The sequence below is a fragment of the Phaenicophaeus curvirostris genome (assembly GCF_032191515.1).
Source record: "Phaenicophaeus curvirostris isolate KB17595 chromosome Z unlocalized genomic scaffold, BPBGC_Pcur_1.0 scaffold_52, whole genome shotgun sequence".
In the NCBI taxonomy this organism is placed as follows: Eukaryota; Metazoa; Chordata; class Aves; order Cuculiformes; family Cuculidae; genus Phaenicophaeus; species Phaenicophaeus curvirostris.
This window is the reverse complement of record NW_027206665.1, coordinates 606,067-623,549: the sequence shown is the minus strand read 5'-3', so window position 1 is coordinate 623,549 and position 17,483 is coordinate 606,067. Positions and strand designations below refer to the sequence as shown.

Sequence of the window (17,483 nt, the reverse complement as noted above, 5' to 3'; positions counted from 1 at the left end):
TACTGAGTAATTAACTTGGACTCACTGTTAAAATAAGCAATCACTAAACTTCACAATATTTTCAGACCCATCTGAAGAGGGATAGAGAAAATTATGACAAGAATTGAAGAGATGAGAGGAAGATCTCATTCAAGTATTAATACATGATATAGTAATATATAAAACTGTTGTAACTTTTAAAATCCTACAGTCAAAGCTGGATTTTTATTTAGATTCCATTTATTTTGTATACTGTGTATGCTACAGAACTGTAAAAATAAAAAGAAATCAGCCAAGATGGTCCTATATACAAGAGTCCTATAAATGTTGAAACTCTCTGGTTTGAAGCTTGAAAATCTGAGCCTATTTGTATTTTAAGACATGCAGTTACTTCAGCAGAGTAAAATTTTAAATTGGACGACAATATAGAATCATAGAATCATAGAATAACCAGGTTGGAAGAGACCCACTGGATCATTGAGTCCAACCATTCCTATCAAACACTAAACCATGCCCCTTAGCACCTCGTCCACCCGTGCCTTAAAAAATGTACAAAAATATGTACAAAAATATGTACAGTGTTATGATGAATAAGTAATAACACTAAAACAGAATTACAATTTGTGAAGGGATTAAAAAAATGAAAAGCAGTAATTTAACTCAGTTCGTTCAAACCATTAAACATTTGGGCTTCATTAAACTTTTAACTTTGAACCTTATGTTATTATTCACCTCATGTTCATAATGACTTGGATCATTACCCTTTAACAGGTTATAAACTTTTATTAGCTATTGAACATAGTAGATATTTGGCCCTGTGTAATAACTTGGACTTTCAAATTGATATAGCTCAAAATACACAAGTAAATAGTTCTCATTAGCTTTTTTAAAATGACAAATCTGGATTTTGTAGTAATTAACAAATTTTAGCCAACGTTTCAAGACAAACAAGCTTTATATCATGTCATATTTTATAATAAATTAGTCAAATGATAATAATTAGTTTATTTACCCAGATGATAATTTTGACATTTAATCATAAAATCCTATAATAATTCCTAAAATCAACTGGTAGCAACATTTTGAACCCATAACAACAATCAAGTCAGAACTTCTATGGTATTAACTATGTCCAACATAGATTCTCCCTTGTTCTTCAGAGGCAGCTAAAAGCTCTAAAACTTAATTTTAATATCCTCAAAGTTTTTCACATTTTTGCAGTTACTTAAGCTGATTTTAATTGTTTTAGTCTTGGTATTTCAAAAGTTTTAAGAGTAACTGTGAGAAATTCACAGTTAATCTAGAGGGACTGCAGTCTAATAAAACAAAAAAAATTTTTAAAAAAAGGAGGAGAGGGAGCAGAAAGGCTCCGGAACCTTTATGGTAGCACTTTCTTTTTAGAGCTAGAATCAATCCATCTTTTACATTGCAATAACATGAGCGCAGGCAAGATGGTTTGGATAAGTCTCCTTGGATATACCTGGCTGATTTTATCGCAATGGGGCATCGCTGAATGCCTCCAATGGATGGCAAGTCAAACATCTACTACTAGACCAGATGTTCTACCTTTCTTAGAATTAGGCAATTTAATAAACAGTCCTATTTAATAGAGGGTACTTGAGGAGTACGTGATGATGGAAACAGGAGAAATAGTTCAACAAGTGTATGCCAGGGGTATGGAACAATGAAATTTCCCCCTTTGGGCAAAGAAAAAACTAGATATTAGTAAGATAAGGGAAAGAATAAAGGCATGAGACCATTGTTAACAGTAAAAATAGCCCTGACCAGAGGAAATGGTACAAATGATGTCTGCAAGACAAATCTCACTTGAAGAGGCAGAGTCCAAGAGGTGGATCTTAGAATCCCAAAAGATTGATGCAAATCCTAGAGAATGCCCTCATTTCTTCAGTTCATTTCTCCCCTCTCCAATAGGCTAACAACTAACAAAACTGAAATTACTCTGTCCAACTGACAGGGAGTGCCAATTCTACTTAGATTCCTAACTCTTCCAAAATATTTTTAACTTTTATTCATGTTTCCAGATTTCATGACGCATTTCATAAAATAGATTAGATGTCAAATTATCCTTTATCTGAGGGTGATATGCAGGAAAGATGAAATCTTAGAACTTAATAACTCTTTAAAAATTTTTCTCCACATAAAATCTTAACTAATCAAAACTTCGCTAATTTGTTTAATGGTATAACTTTCGAAAATCAAAACAGTATAATTACAACCCTGGGCTTGAGAAGAGCAGATTCTGGTCTGTACAGGGTCTTGTTTGGCAGGATCCCATGGGAAACTGTCCTGTAGGGAAAAGGGTCCCAGGAGAGCTAGCTGATCTTTGAGGACAGCCTCCTCAGAAAGCAAGATGGTCCAGTCCAATGAGTAGAAAGGCAAGCACAGAATGAGTAGAACGGCAAGCAGAGAATTATAGAATCATAGAACAGTCTAGGTTGGAAGGGACCTCAAAAGATCACCTAGTCCAACCTTTTCCGGTAAAGGGAGTATAGATAAGATTATCTAGCATCCTGTCCAATCACATCTTGAAAAAAATCCAGTGGTGCACTGCTGACTCATATTCAGCTTATTATCCACCAGGACCCTCAGGTCCCTTTCAGTGACACTACTCCCCAGCCACAGAGTTCCTAGTCTATACTGGGCTCTTTGTTTATGTCGCCACAAGTTGCACACCTTTCAAATTTCAAAGTGGCAGTTTCACTTCCCACACCTCTGGAGTGGATGGACCTCAAGGCAGGGACTGGGGGACCAAAATCTATTCCACTACAAGAGAAGATCAGGTTCAATACCACCTGAGGAACCTGGACATACATAAGTCTATGGGACGTGACAAGATACATCCCAGGGTCCTGAGGGAATTGGCTGATGCAGTTGCCAAGTCATAGCAGTCAGGAGAAGTCCTTGGTGACTGGAAGAAGGGAAACATTGCATCCATTTTTAAAAAGGGTAAAAAGGCAGAGCCTGGGAACTACTGGCCGGTCAGCCTCACCTCTGTGCCTGGGAAGATCATGGAGCAGATCCTCCTGGAAGATATGTTGAAGCATATGGAAGACAGGGAGGTGTTTAGAGACAGCCAACATGGCTTCACAAAGGGCAAGTCTTCCCTGACTAATCTAGTGGCCTTCTGTGATATAGTGACTGCATCAGTGGACAAGGGAAGAGCTACGGATATGATCTACCTGGACGTCTGTAAGGCCTTTGACACAGTACCCCACAACATTGTTCTCTCTAAAGTGGAGAGCTATGGATTTGATGGGTGGACTGTTCAGTGGATGAGGAATTGGTTGAATGATCACATTCAGAGAGTAGTGGTCAATGGCTCAATGTCCAGATGGAGATTGGTGACAAGTGGTGTCCGTACTGGGACCAATATTTTTTAATATCTTCATCAACGACACAGGCAGTGGGATTGAGTGCACCCCCAACAAATTTGCAGATTACACCAAGCCAAGTGCTGCAGTTAACATGCCTGAGGGATGGGATGTCATCCAGAGAGACCTGGACAGGCTTGAAAAGTGGGTCCATGGGAACCTCACGAAGTACAACAAGGCTAAGGGCAAGGTTCTACACATGGGTTGGGGCAACCACTGGTATCAATACAGGCTGGGGGATGAAGGGATTGAGAGCAGCCCTGGGGAGAAGGACTTGGGGATACTGGTGGATGAAAAACGACATGAGCCGGCAATGCATGCTTGCAGCCCAGAAGGCCAACCATATCCTGGGTTGCATCAGAAGAAGCATTGTCAGCAGGGCAAGGGAGGTGATTCTCACCCTCTACTCTGCTCTGGTGAGACCCCACCTGGAGTACTGCATCCAGCTCTGGGGTTCCCAGCACAAGAAAGACATGGACAAAAATGATCAGAGGGATGCAAGACCTCTCCTATGAGGAAAGATTGAGAGAGTTGAGGCTGTTCAGCCTGTTTAAGGGAAGGCTTCGGGGACACCTTATTGAGGCCTTACAGTAATTTAAGGGGGCTTCTAAGAAAGATGATGACAGACTTTTAAAAAGGGACTGTAGTGATAGAACAAGAGGTAATGGTTTTAAACTAAAAGAGGGTAGATTAAGACTAGGTATAAGAAGAAATTTTTTACAATGCAGATGGTAAAATACTAGAACAGGTCAGGTCTGGAAGTATTCAAGGTCAGGTTGGATGGGGCTCTGAGCAACCTCATCTAGTTGAAGATGTCCCTGATCACTGCAGGGGGGCTTGACTAGATGACTTTTAAGGGTCCCTTCCAACCCAAGCCATTCTATTGATTCTGTGTTACTGTCCTTGCTATCCCTCTCTTCAAGTCTGTCCAGGTCTCTCTGTAAGATGGCTCTCCATTCTGACATGTTCACCTCACCACTCAGTTTGGGGTCATCATCAAACTTTTTGAGAGTGTTGTCAATCCTATTGTTCAGATCATTTATGATTTAGGGCAGCCTGTTAGCCAATTTCCTACCCATCTCGCAGACCACCCACCCAGTCTGTATCTTGCCAGTTTGTCCAGAAGAACGCTGTGGGAAACAGTGTTGAATACTTTGCTGAAGTCCAGGTAAACAACATCCACCGCTATTCCCACTTTGACAGGAAGTGTTACTTTGTTGTAGAAGGTGATCAGGTTAGTCTGGCATGATTTGCCTTTAGTAAATCTCTGTTGGCTTTTCCCAGTCACCTGCTTCATTAGGTTTGTGATAGTTTCCAGGAGGACTTGTTCCATTACTTTCCCAGAGGCTGAAACAAGACTAATGGGCCAATAGTTTCCTGAGTCCTCTTTTCATAGAATCATAGAATCATAGAATCACCAGGTTGGAGAAGACCCATCGGATCATCGAGTCCAACCATTCCTATCAAATACTAAATGATGTCCCTCAGCGCCTCGTCCACCCGTGCCTTAAACACCTCCAGGGAAGGTGAATCAACCAACTCCCTGGGCAGCCTGTTCCAGTGCCCAATGACCCTTTCCTAATGTCCAGCCTAAACCTCCCCTGGGGGAGCTTGAGGCCATTCCCTATCGTCCTGTTGATAGTCCCCCACTAAAGTGCCTCAATAGCAATGCATGCAGCATGGGTAACAAGCAGGAGGGGCTAGAAGCCACTGCAGCTAGAAAGCTATGATCTAATTGCTGTTACTGAAATGAGGCAAGGCTGCAATCGATATCTATAAACTGTTCAGAAAGCACAGGCAAGGAAGGGAGGGGGTGTCCGCCCTCTATGTAAGATGGACTGACTGCACACATCTGTCTTTGAAAAACAGCGATGAACAGGTTGAGAGCTTATGGGTAAAAATAAGGGAAAAGCCAACAAAGGAAACCTCGTGGCTGGTGTTTACTACAGGTCACCCGATCAAGGGGAGGATGTCGATGAAGCATTCTTACTCCAACTACAGGAAACATCACGCTCGCAGGCTCTGATCCTCCCGGGGGACTTCACCCTGACACCGGCAATCTCTCTTTCCACATCTCTTCAAGCCCCTGAACCTCAAGGCAGGGACTAGGGGAAAGAAGTTCCTCCCATCATAGGCGAAGATCAGGTTCGAGACCACCTGAGGAACCTGAGAATACACAAGTCTACGGGACCCAATGAGATGCGTCCCAGGGTCCTGAGGGAATTGGCTGATGTAGTTGCCAAGTCACTCTCCATGATGTTGGAGAAGTCATGGCAGTCAGATGAAGTCCCCGGTGACTGGGAAAAGGGAAACATTGAACCCATTTTTAAAAATGGTAAAAAGGAGGACCCTGGGGAGTACCAAACAGTCAGTTTCACCTCCATGCCCAGTAAGATCATGGAGCAGATCCTCCTGGAAGATATGTTGAGGCATACGGATGACAGGGAGGTGACTAGAGACAGCCAACATGGCTTCACCAAGGACAGATTGTGCCTGACTAATCTGGTGCCCTTCTATGATGGAGTGACCACACTGGTGGACAAGGGAAGAGCTACGGTTGTCATCTACTGGGACTTCTGTAAGGCCTTTGACACGGTCCCCCACAATATTCTTACGTCTAAATTGGAGAGAGATGGGTTTAACGGACAGGATGTTAGATGGATAAGGAGTTGGCTGTATGGCCACGTCCAAAGAGTTATGATCAACGGCTCAATGTCCCAAGTGGAAACCAATGATGAGCGGTGTCCCTCAGGGGTCCATACTGGGACCAGTACTGTTTAATATCTTCATCAACGACACAGACAGCGGGACTGAGTGCACCCTCATCAAGTTTGCAGATGACACCAGGCCAAGTGATGCAGTTGATTTGCTAGAGGGAAGGGATGCCATCCAGAGGGTCCTTGAGAGGCTTGAGGAGTGGGCTCACGTGGATTTCATGAAGTTCAACAAGGCCAAGTGCCGAGTCCTGCACCTGATGATATTGTCGGTATTAGCGAGACTTGGTGGAATGAGTTCCACAATTGGAGTGCTGGGATAGAGGGCTACAGGCTGATCAGGAGGAATAGGCAGGGTAGATGAGGTGGAAGAGTTGCACTATGTGTAAGGAAGAGGTTTGATTGTACAGTCCTTACGGTTAGTGGTGATGTGGTTGAGAACCTCTGAGTGAGCATTACGGGGAAAGAAAACAAAGGAGATGATGTAGTGGGTGTCTACTGCCGATCGCCCAGCCAGGATGATAACATCGATGAGTTATTCTATAGGCAATTAGGAGAAATCTCTGAATCGGTAGCCCTTGTACTTATGGGAGACTTCGACTTCCCAGCCACCAACTGGGAATACCATACTGCTGAGATGAGCAAGTCTGGGAAATTCCTGAAGTTTGCGGGAGATGATAACTTCTTGTCACAAGTACTCTGAGAGCCAAATAGGAAAGTTGCCCTCCTGGACTTGTCGTTTGTGAACAGAGAAGGACTCGTGGGAGATGTGATGGTAGGTGACTGCCTTGGCCACAGGGATCACAAAATGGTTGAGATTAAAATCTTCACTGTAATGAGGAAAAAGGACAACAAAGTTGCTACCTTGGATTTCAAGAGAACAAACTTTAAGCTGTTCAGAGAGCTATTTAGCAGTGTCCTCTGGGAATCTGCCTTTGAGGGCTTAGGAGTCCATGAGTGCTGGTCAGTCTCTAAGAACCACCTGTTAGAAGCACAGGATCAGGCAGTTCCAGTGTGTTGTAATTCAAGCAAGTGGGACGGAAGACCAACTTTGTTGAACAGGGGACTCCTCAAGGAGCTCAAGAGGAAAAAGAAACCGCATGATCCCTGGAAGCAAAGTCAGGCTTCGCAGGAAGACTGCAGAGCTGTGGCTCGTATAGACAGGGGGAAGACACAAAAGGTCAAAGCTGAACTAGAGTTGAAACCAGCCAGGGTTGTGTCAGACAACAAGAAAGGCTTTTTAACATAGCATAATAGCAAGAGGAGGTCTAAGGAAAACATTGGACCGATACTTGTTGAAAATGGTCACCTGAGTAATAGGGATGAAGAAAAGGCAGAGGCATTCAATGCTTTTTTTCCCTCAGCATTTAATAATACTGATAGACCTTGGGCTGCCTGGTCCTCTGAGTCGGAGGAACAGTGACTTTCCGTTTGTGGACACTGCTGTGTGCGCTGTAAGGGACCAGCTGTATCAGCTGAATGTTCACAAGTCCATGGGGCCTGATGGGATTCATCCCAGAGTACTGAAGGAGCTAGCGAATGTTACGGCAGGACCCCTCTCGATCATCTGCCAAAGATCTTGGGAGTCTGGGGAGGTCCCCACTGACTGGAAGCTAGCCAATGGTATTCCAATCCACAAGGGCATGAGGGAAGACCTAGGAAACTAAGTTCAACAAGGCCAAGTGCAAGGTCCTACACCTGGGTCGGGGCAATCCCCATTTTCAGTACATGATGGGGAGTTACGTGATTGAGAGCTGCCCTGCAGAGTAGGACTTGGGGATGCTGGTTGATGAGAAGCTCAACATGAACCGGCAATGTACGCTCACAGCCCAGAAGGCCAAGCGTATATTGGGCTGCATCAAAAGAAGCGTGGCCAGCAGGTGGAGGGAGGGGATTCTGCCCCTCCATTCCTCTCTTGTGAGACCTCATCTGGAGTATTGTGTCCAGTTCTGGAATCCTCAACATAAGAAGGATATGGAACTGTTGTAAGGGGTCCAGGGGAGGGCTACAAAGATGATCAGAAGAATGGAGCACCTCCCATATGAGGACAGGCTGAGAGAGTTGGGCTTGTTCAGCCTGGAGAAGAGAAGGCTCCAAGGAGACCTTGTAGCAACCTTCCAGTACCTGAAGGGGGCCTGCAAGAAAGCTGGGGAGGGACTGTTTACAAAGGCATGTACTGACAGGACGAGGGGGAATGGCTTTAAATTGGAGAGGGGTAGATTTAGGCTAGACATTAGGAAGAAATTCTTCACCATGAGGGTGGTGAGGCACTGGAACAGTTTGCCCAGGGAAGTTGTGGATGTCCCCTCCCTGGAAGTGTTCAAGGCCAGGTTGGATGGGGCCTTGAGCAGCCTGATCTAGTGAAAGGCATCCCTGCTCGTGGCAGGGAAGTTGGGCCTTTAAAGGTCCCTTCCAACCAAAACCATATGATGATTCTATGATGATGATCCAGAGAGCTATGGCCCCTCCAACTGCTGATGCTAGGACCCTCACTCACTCCCGTAGCTGACATTAGAGGCCCCAGGGTGCCTACACCCCACAGTCTGACTCCAGTAGCCAGGCACCAAATTTCACTCACACACATACAGGTCTCACTCACAGCTGACACCTGTTATTTGCAGCACACATACACAGGGGACAGAGAGTGAGATTAAGCAGAGCGATAGTTAAGAAGCTATTTTTAAAGAAAATAGAAGAAAATTGGACAGACTGCAGGGCTCAGCCAGACAAGCATACTGACCGGCCCCATTTTACCCATGACTGGCCCATTGTATGCCCCTCTTTGTTTCTACCTGCTTCCCCTTCCCCCTGCAAGTCCCTTCATCCATTTGTACAGTTCTTTCAATTCCCACATCCCTCTCAGTTTGGTGTCTGGGTGTCCCCTTGTTTAACATCTTATCAGTTGCAAAGCTGAGGTTGAACTTCCTGGAAGTGGTGCCTGTAGTTTAAATTCCTTCCTAAAACATTTATTGCATGCTATGTATGTTGTGTTAAAAATTAAAAAGAAATGTCCTATTTACAGTCCAGTATAATCCTCACAAATACTAAGTTTTATATCCTTTCTGTGGACCAAATGATAATCACTTTATAAAGTTGAATTAATATTTTAAGACATAGGGCCTCAGCTATCCTTGTAGCTAGCAAAGCTATTTTTGATACTACAAATGACACCTTCTTTCCGCCATGGTGACTTCAACTATAATCACAGAACCATAGAACAGTTGAGTAGTTGAGGTTGGAAGGGTTCTCTGGAGACTGTCTAGTCCAAATCCCCTCCCGACCCCTGCTCAAAGCAGGATCAACCAGAGCAAGTTGCTCAGGACGTTGTCCAGTCAGGTTTTTAATACCTCCGAGGATGGAGACTCCACAACCTCTCTGGGCAACCTGGTCCAGTGTTTGACCACCCTCACAGCAAAAAAAGACTTTACTTAAGTTTAAATGGTACTTCCTATGTCTCAATCTGTGCCCATTCCCTCTTGTCTTGTCACTGGGCACGGCTGAGAAGAGTTTGGCTCCATCTTCAATACACCCTCCCATCAGGTATTTAGACACATAGATAAGATCCCCCCCGCGCCTTCTCTTCCAGGCTAAACAATCCCAGCTCTCTCAGCATCTCCTCCTATGGGAGATGCTCCAATCCCTTCATCACTGCAGTGGCTCTTTGCTGAACTTGCTACAGTATCTCCATGTCTTTCTTGTACTGGAGAGCCCAGAACTGGACACAGTACTCCAGGTGCAGCCTCACGAGTGCTGGGCAGAAGGAAAGGATCACCTCCCCCGACCTCCTGTCAACACTGTTCCTAATGCAGCTCACAATACCATCGGCCTCCTTTACAGCAAGGACATATTATTGGCTCACATTCACCTTGGTTTTACACCAGGACTCCCATGTCCTTCTCTGCAAATCGGCTTTCCAGCCAGTCAGCCCCTAGCCTGTACTAGTGCCTCATGTTATTCCGCCCCAGGGGCAGGACTTAACATTTCCCTTTGTCGGACTGCATGAGGTTCCTGTCTGCCCATTTCTCCAGACTGTCATAGAATCATAGAATCACCAGGTTGGAAAAGACCCACCGGATCATCGAGTCCAACCATTCTGATCAATCACTAAACCACGCCCCTTAGCACTTTGTCCACCCGTGCCTTAAACACCTCCAGGGAAGGTGACTCAACCACCTCCCTGGGCAGCCTGTTCCAGTGCCCAATCACCCTTTCTGTAAAAATTTTTTTCCCAATGTTCAGCCTGAACCTCCCCTGGCAGAGCTTGAGGCCGTTCCCTCTTGTCCTGTCCCCTGTCACTTGGGAGAAGAGGCCAGCACCCTCCTCTCCACAACTTCCTTTTAGGTAGTGTTAGAGAGCAATAAGGTCTCCCCTCAGCCTCCTCTTCTCCTGGCTAAACAACCCCCGTTCCCTCAGCCGTTCCTCATAAAGCCTGTTCTCCAGCCCCCTCACCAGCTTTGTCGCTCTTCTCTGGACTCGCTCCAGAGCCTCAACATCCTTCTTGTGGTGAGGGGCCCAGAACTCAACACAGGATTCAAGGAGCGGTCTCACCAGTGCCGAGTACAGAGGGAGAATAACCTCCCTGGGCCTGCTGGTCACACCGTTTCTGATACAAGCCAAGATGCCATTGGCCTTCTTGGCCACCTGGGCACACTGCTGGCTCATGTTCAGTCGGCTGTCAGTCAACACCCCCAGGTCTTTCTCCTCCAGGCAGCTTTCTAGACAGACTTCTCCTAGTCTGTAGCACTGCATAGGGTTGTTGTGCCCCAAGTGCAGGACCCGGCATTTGGCCTTGATAAACCTCATGCCATTGGACTCTGCCCAGCGGTCCAGACTGTTCAGATCCCTTTGCAGAGCCTCCCTACCCTCCAGCAGATTGACACTTCCACCCAGCTTAGTATCGTCTGCAAACTTGCTAAGGGTGCACTCAATGCCTTCGTCCAGGTCATTGATAAAGACATTGAACAGGGCTGGACCCAGCACTGAGCCCTGGGGAACCCCACTTGTCACTGGCCTCCAGCTGGAGTTAACTCCATTTACCACCACTCTCTGGGCCTGGCCATCCAACCAGTTTTCCACCCAGGAGAGTGTGCGCCTGTCCAGGCCAGAGGCTGACAGTTTCCTAAGCAGAATGCAGTGAGAAACTGTGTCAAAGGCTTTACTGAAGTCCAAGAAGACCACATCCACAGCCTTTCCCTCATCCTGTAGGCGAGTCACTTCTTTGTCATAGAAGGCGATCAGATTTGTTTGGCAAGACCTGCCTTTTATGAAGCCGTGTTGACTGGGCCTGATCACCTGTCGAGGCCCCTCTGAATGGCACAATAGCCATCTGGTCTATCAACCGTTCCTCCCAATTCTGTATCATCTGCAAACTTGCCGAGGGTACACTCTGTTACATCGTCCAGGTCATTAATGAAGTTGTTAAACAGTATTGGCCTGAGGATCAACCCGGAGGGACACCAGTAAGAGGCCAGCCTCCAGGTAGATTTTCTGCTTCTGATTACAGTTGTCTGGGCCTGGCGATTCAGTCAGTTTTCAGTCCACCTCACTGTCCACTTATCTAAACTGTACTTTGTCAGCTTGTCTACGATGATGTTATGGGAGTTAGCGTCGAAAGCCTTGCTAAAGTCAAGATAAACAGCATCCGCTGCTCTCCCCTCATCCACCAAGCTAGTTAACTCATTGTAGAAGGCAATACTTGTCAGGCATGATCTCCCATAAATCCATGGTGACTCCTTCTTTGGAAATGGCTTCCAGGATTATTTTCTCCATCATCTTCCCTGGAATAGAGGTGAGGCTGACCAGCCTGTAGTTCCCCAGATCCTCCTTCTTGCCCTTCTTGAAGACTGGAGTGTCATTTGCTTTCTTCCAGTCCTCAGGAACCTCCCCCAATCGGCACGATTGTTCAAAGGTAATTGAGAGTGGTCTCACAATGACGTCAGCCAGCTCCCTCAGCACTCATGGGTGCATCCCATCAGGACCCATGGACTTGTGTATCTCCAATTTGTTTAAATATTTCCCTGACTCGGTCCTCCGCTATTCTTCCTTGCTGCAGTCAGGTTCTTCCTTCCTTGCAGAATCTCAGAGGCCTGGGATTCCTGAAGGCAATCCTTACCAGTAAAGACTCAGGCACAGGCGGCTTTCAGTACCTCAGCCTTTCCCATGTCCTTCGTCATCAGGCTTCCTGCCCCATTCAGCAGCAGGTCCACATTTTCTCTGGTCTTCATTTTGCTACTGGTGTACCTGTAGAAACCCTTAATGCTGCCCTTTACATCCCAGGTGGGCTTTAGCTCTCCTAACCTCATCTTTGCACGCTTGGACAGTGTCGCTACATTCCTCCTGGGTCACTTGCCCCTTCTTTTCCAGATCCTGTATACTTTCTTTTCATATTTGAGTTTAGTTGGGAGCTCCTTGCTCATCCACGCAGACACGTCACCTCTGCTTGATTTCCTGCTCATCGCGATGGACCACTCCTGAATTTGGAGGAGGTGATCCTTGAATATAAAACAGGTCTCCTAGATCCCCTCTGCTCTCCAGGAATGTCTCCCATGGGATTCTTCCAAGCAGGTTCCTGCATAGGCCAAAGTCTGCTCTCCTGAAGTTTGGAGTTGTGATCCTGCCATTTGCCTCATTTGCTCCTCTCAGGACTCTCAACTCCACCATCTCATGGTTAATGCAGCCCAGGCTGCCCCCCAACCTTCACACCACCAACCAGTTTGCAAGAATTGTAAGAAAAGCTTCCTTGTCTGTAAGAATTGCATCCAGCGGAGTGTCTCCCCTTCAGCCCCGTTTTGCTGATTACAAGCTCTCTCTTTTCCATAACACCCTGCACCCTTTGCTTGCCAACCCATTCCACCACTCCCTCACTTGATTATGGGACGTCATCTCCCTCCCCTGTCATTTCTAGTTTCAAGTTCTCCTCACCAGGTCAGCCAATCTGTTGGTAAAGATGCTTTTGCCCTACTTGGTCAGGTGGATCTCATCTCTCTCGTTGGCAACACAGATCCTGTACCACTGCACACTTTCTGCAGGCAAGGAAACTGCCTCCCTCTGCCCCAGCCTCAGTGAGAGACCCCAGGCACTCACTGTACTCCAAGAGCTGCATCCTCCTTCAGGAGTTCAGTCTGGATTGAGGCCTCTGACATTATAGAGATAGTTGCTCCGATGGCTGGAGGTAGTGCCCTGTGACACGTTAACTCAGGACATGGATGCTGTTCTCTGCAAAGTTTCTGGCCCCCTTCTGAGTACAGTGCTGCATCTGTTGGCTGCCTCTGTTAGCTATGCCGTAAGAAGCAACTCAGGAAAATATTTGCAAGTACTGCTTTGTAGAAATACCCCATCATAGGCAGGTTTCTTTTATTCTGGATAACTGGAAAGGTGCCAACAGCAGTTGGCCAATAAAAAAAAGGGAAACCGTGTTTAATTTAGTAAGGATGCAAACTGATACTAATAAATATTACCATAAAATAAAATAACACTGAGGAAAAACATTTTGAAAAACAAGCTCTAAGTAAAATTTGGTCAGTTGAAATCTTTGTAGTGCCCACAAAAAGAATGAAAACTACTGTGTAAGAAAAAGCCAAATTTCTTTGTTTAAAAAGAAGTCAAACACTCTGGCAATAGATCCTTTCCCCTAAGGATGGCCTTTTTGTCTCTTCACAAGTGACAGGATGGACAGTAACAAACTCCTTAGGGAGTTCCTATTCCAGGCAGAGAAGTTGTTTAACACATTTTTCACATTGTATTTCTCAATTTCATTAATGACAAGTACCAGAAAGACTACAAATCTTGTTATTTGTGAGATTTGTGTAGGAAAGAGATTTCAGATGTCGTTTTTCAGAAGACCCTTTTTTCTTCAAACCAGGATGACACTGAGCTGCTTCTGCACGCACTTATTTTCTAAAACAGATCATCCTGTAATACAGTGGGGTGAAAAAGAACTTATGTTAGGTGTTTTACATAGCATTTGTCGAGAAAAAAAAATGTTTTCCTTAAATATCACTGACACGTTGTTTACGTTATTCCTTATACTTTGACTTTTTCTTATTCTGCAGGTAATAAATTAACATGAGGGAACGCTTAGTTAATCAGTAAGTGCATACAAAAAATGTTTATGTAGAAGCATAAGTGAGTTAGATAACTGACAGTGCAAAAGAGCGCTTGTTCTTTACCTGGTAACCTCAAGAAAAAAAAATCAAAAAATAAAAGACAAAAAAAGCCTGTTCCATAGAACTAATACAGAAGTTTTATAAATCCAAAATAAATTACAGATGAGTATCCACATTTGAGGGGCAGTTACATAAGCTACTTATCACTACAAATTTGAAATAAAGGAAGCCTTGAAAAATAAAATATTTCTTTCTTTTTAAGCAAATTGGCTAACTTTGCTAGCAGTTGTTCTTAATTACAGGATTCATCGATTACTCAACTTGAAAAGGGGCATTTCTCTCATTAGGTGACTAATAATTAACCATTAACACTTACTACTCTACCAAATATGGTGTTTTGCCTCACAAACAAAATCCAGTTTCTTCTAAACATGTAGAGGGAAAAAAAATACTTAAAGATAATACAGAATCATAGAATAGAATCATAGAATCACTAGTTTATAAAGGACCCACTGGATCATCGAGTCCAACCATTCCCATCAATCACTAAACCATGCCCCTCAGTGTTGAGGAGTTCTTAGATCAAAATGGGCACGGATATTTAGACGTGCACAACCCAGCTTCTGCACCTGAATAAAGTTAGCCTTGTAAAAGAATTAGTCACTGTAGAGGACACGTTGCCTTTAAGGTTTCTCTCTGTATTATAAGAAAGTTGTTCTGCCTTGTACTCCTCTCACTTCTCACGGGAAGTTTTCCTCAGTAGTCCTTGACTTGTTATTTTGTAGACCAGAGTGCTCACATAGCCGTTTCTCATGGGAAAGCATAATACTGTAGGTAAACAATGATTGTTTACTGCTAAAAGAGAACTGACAAATCAGCTTGTAACACCATGGCTCGCCCCTGCTGAAGAGGGGTATAAATGTAGTGTAAAATCTCAATAAAACGGCTTCACTTGATCATATTGGTCGTGTGATGTCCCTATCCTCTGCACCTCAGCACCTCATCCACCCGTCTTTTAAACACCTCCAGGGAAGGTGACTCAACCACCTTCCTGGGCAGCCTATTCCAGTGCCCAATGACCCTTCCCATAAATTTTTTTTTCCTGATGTCAAGCCTGAACCTCCCCTGGCAGAGCTTGAGGCCATTCCCTCTTGACATGTCCCCTGTCACTTGGGAAACTTGCTAAGGGTGCACTCAATGCCTTCATCCAGGTCATTGATAAAGACATTGAACAGGGCTGGACCCAGCACTGAGTCCTGAGGAACCAAACTTGTAACTGGCCTCCAGCTGGAGTTAACTCCATTTCCCACCACTCTCTGGGCCCGGCCATCCAACCAGTTTTCCACCCAGGAGAGGGTGCGCCTGTCCAGGCCAGAGGCTGACAGTTTCCTAAGCAGAATGCAGTGAGAAACTGTGTCAAAGGCTTTACTGAAGTCCAAGAAGACCACATCCACAGCCTTTCCCTCATCCTGTAGGCGAGTCACTTTGTCATAGAAGGCGATCCGATTAGTTTGGCAAGACCTGCCTTTCTTGAACCCATGTTGACTGGGTCTGATCACCCGGTTCTCTTGCATGTGCTTCATGATAGCACTCAAGATCACCTCTTCCATGACTTTCCCTGGCACTGAGGTCAGACTGACAGGCCTGTAGTTGCCTGGATCCTCCCTGCGACCCTTCTTGTAGATGGGCACAATATCAGCCAGCCTCCAGTCCAGTGGAACTTCCCCAGTCAGCCAGGACTGCTGGAAGATGATGGAAAGGGGTTTGGCAAGTACATCTGCCAGCTCCTTCAATACTCTTGGGTTGATCCCATCTGGACCCGTAGACTTGTGGGTGTCTAGTCGGGCTAACAAGTCTCTAACCACCTCCTCTTGGATCCTGGGAGCCTCATTTTGCTCCTCTAACTCCTGGGTTTGTACACAGAGGGAACAACTTCCCTTACTATTAAAGACTGAGGCAAAGAAGGCTTTAAGTACCTCAGCCTTGTCCTCATCCCCTGTCACTGTTGTTCCTTCTGCATCCAATAGGGACTGAACATTCTCCCTAGTCCTCCTTTTATTGTTAATGTATTTATAGAAAGTTTTTTTATTATTTTTCACAGACTTGGCCAATCTGATTTCTAGTTGGGTCTTAGCCCTCCTGATTTTTTCCCTGCACGATCTCACTTCCTCCCCATAGTCCTGTCCCTTCCTCCAAACCTCATAGACATTCGTCTTCTTTTTGATGCCTCTCAAGGTCTCCCTACTCCACCAAGATGGTTTTTTTCCCCTGATGGCTCCTTTTCCGGAATGGGGGGACGGCTTTCTCCTGAGCTGCTAGGATTTCCTTTTTGAAGAGCGCCCAGCCCTCGTGGGCTCCCTTGCCCTTAAGGACTGTTTCCCATGGGACTTTGCCAACCAGCCTTCTGAACAGTCCAAAGTCTGCCCTCCGGAAGTTTAATGTCACGGTTCTGCTTATCCCCTTCTTCACCTCACCAGCACCCTCCTCTCCACAACCTCCTTTCAGGTAGTTGTAGAGAGCAATAAAGTCTCCCCTCAGCCTCCTCTTCTCCAGGCTAAACAACCCCAGCTCCCTCAGCCGCACCTCGTAAGACTTGTTCTCCAGCCCCTTCACCAGCTTCGTTGCTCTTCTCTGGACACGCTCCAGAGCCTCAACATCCTGCCTGTGGTGAGGGGCCCAGAAGTGAACACAGGATTTGAGGTGCAGTCTCAACAGTGTCGAGTAGAAGGGGAGAATAACCTCCCTGGACCTGCTGGCCACGCCGTTTCTGATACAAGTCAAGATGCCATTGGCCTTCTTGGCCACCTGGGCACACTGCTGGCTCATGTTCAGTCGGCTGTCAACCAACACCCCCAGGTCCTTCTCCTCCAGGCAGCTTTCCAGCCAGACTTCTCCTAGTCTGTAGCACTGCACAGGGTTGTTGTGCCACAAGTGCAGGACCCGGCATTTGGCCTTGTTAAACCTCATCCCATTGGTCTCAGTCTAGTGGTCCAGCCTGTTCAGATCCCTTTGCAGAGCCTCCCTACCCTCCAGCAGATCGACACTTCCACCCAGCTTAGTGTCATCCACAAACCAAGCTCCTGTTTAAAGCATGGTCGCTCAATGTTGTGTTCAGACCAGTTTGCTCAGGGCTTTACCCAGTCGAGTCTTGAAAACATCTAAGGACAGGAACTACACAAACCTCTCCAGGCAATCAATTGCACTGCTTAACTGTCTTCCTGGGTTGCTTTGCCGTTGTTTTGTTGACCCTCTAGCAGATATTGGGACTGTTCAAGTCTCTTACGAGAACCAGA

At 45.7% G+C, this 17,483-nt stretch overlaps 1 protein-coding gene across 1 annotated transcript in view; it reads right to left on the bottom strand.

Annotated features, from left to right (window-relative positions):
- LOC138733858 (transcription factor RFX3-like) overlaps window positions 1-17,483 on the bottom strand; it is a 217,481-nt gene that overhangs the window by 78,316 nt on the left and 121,682 nt on the right. The window lies entirely within an intron of this gene.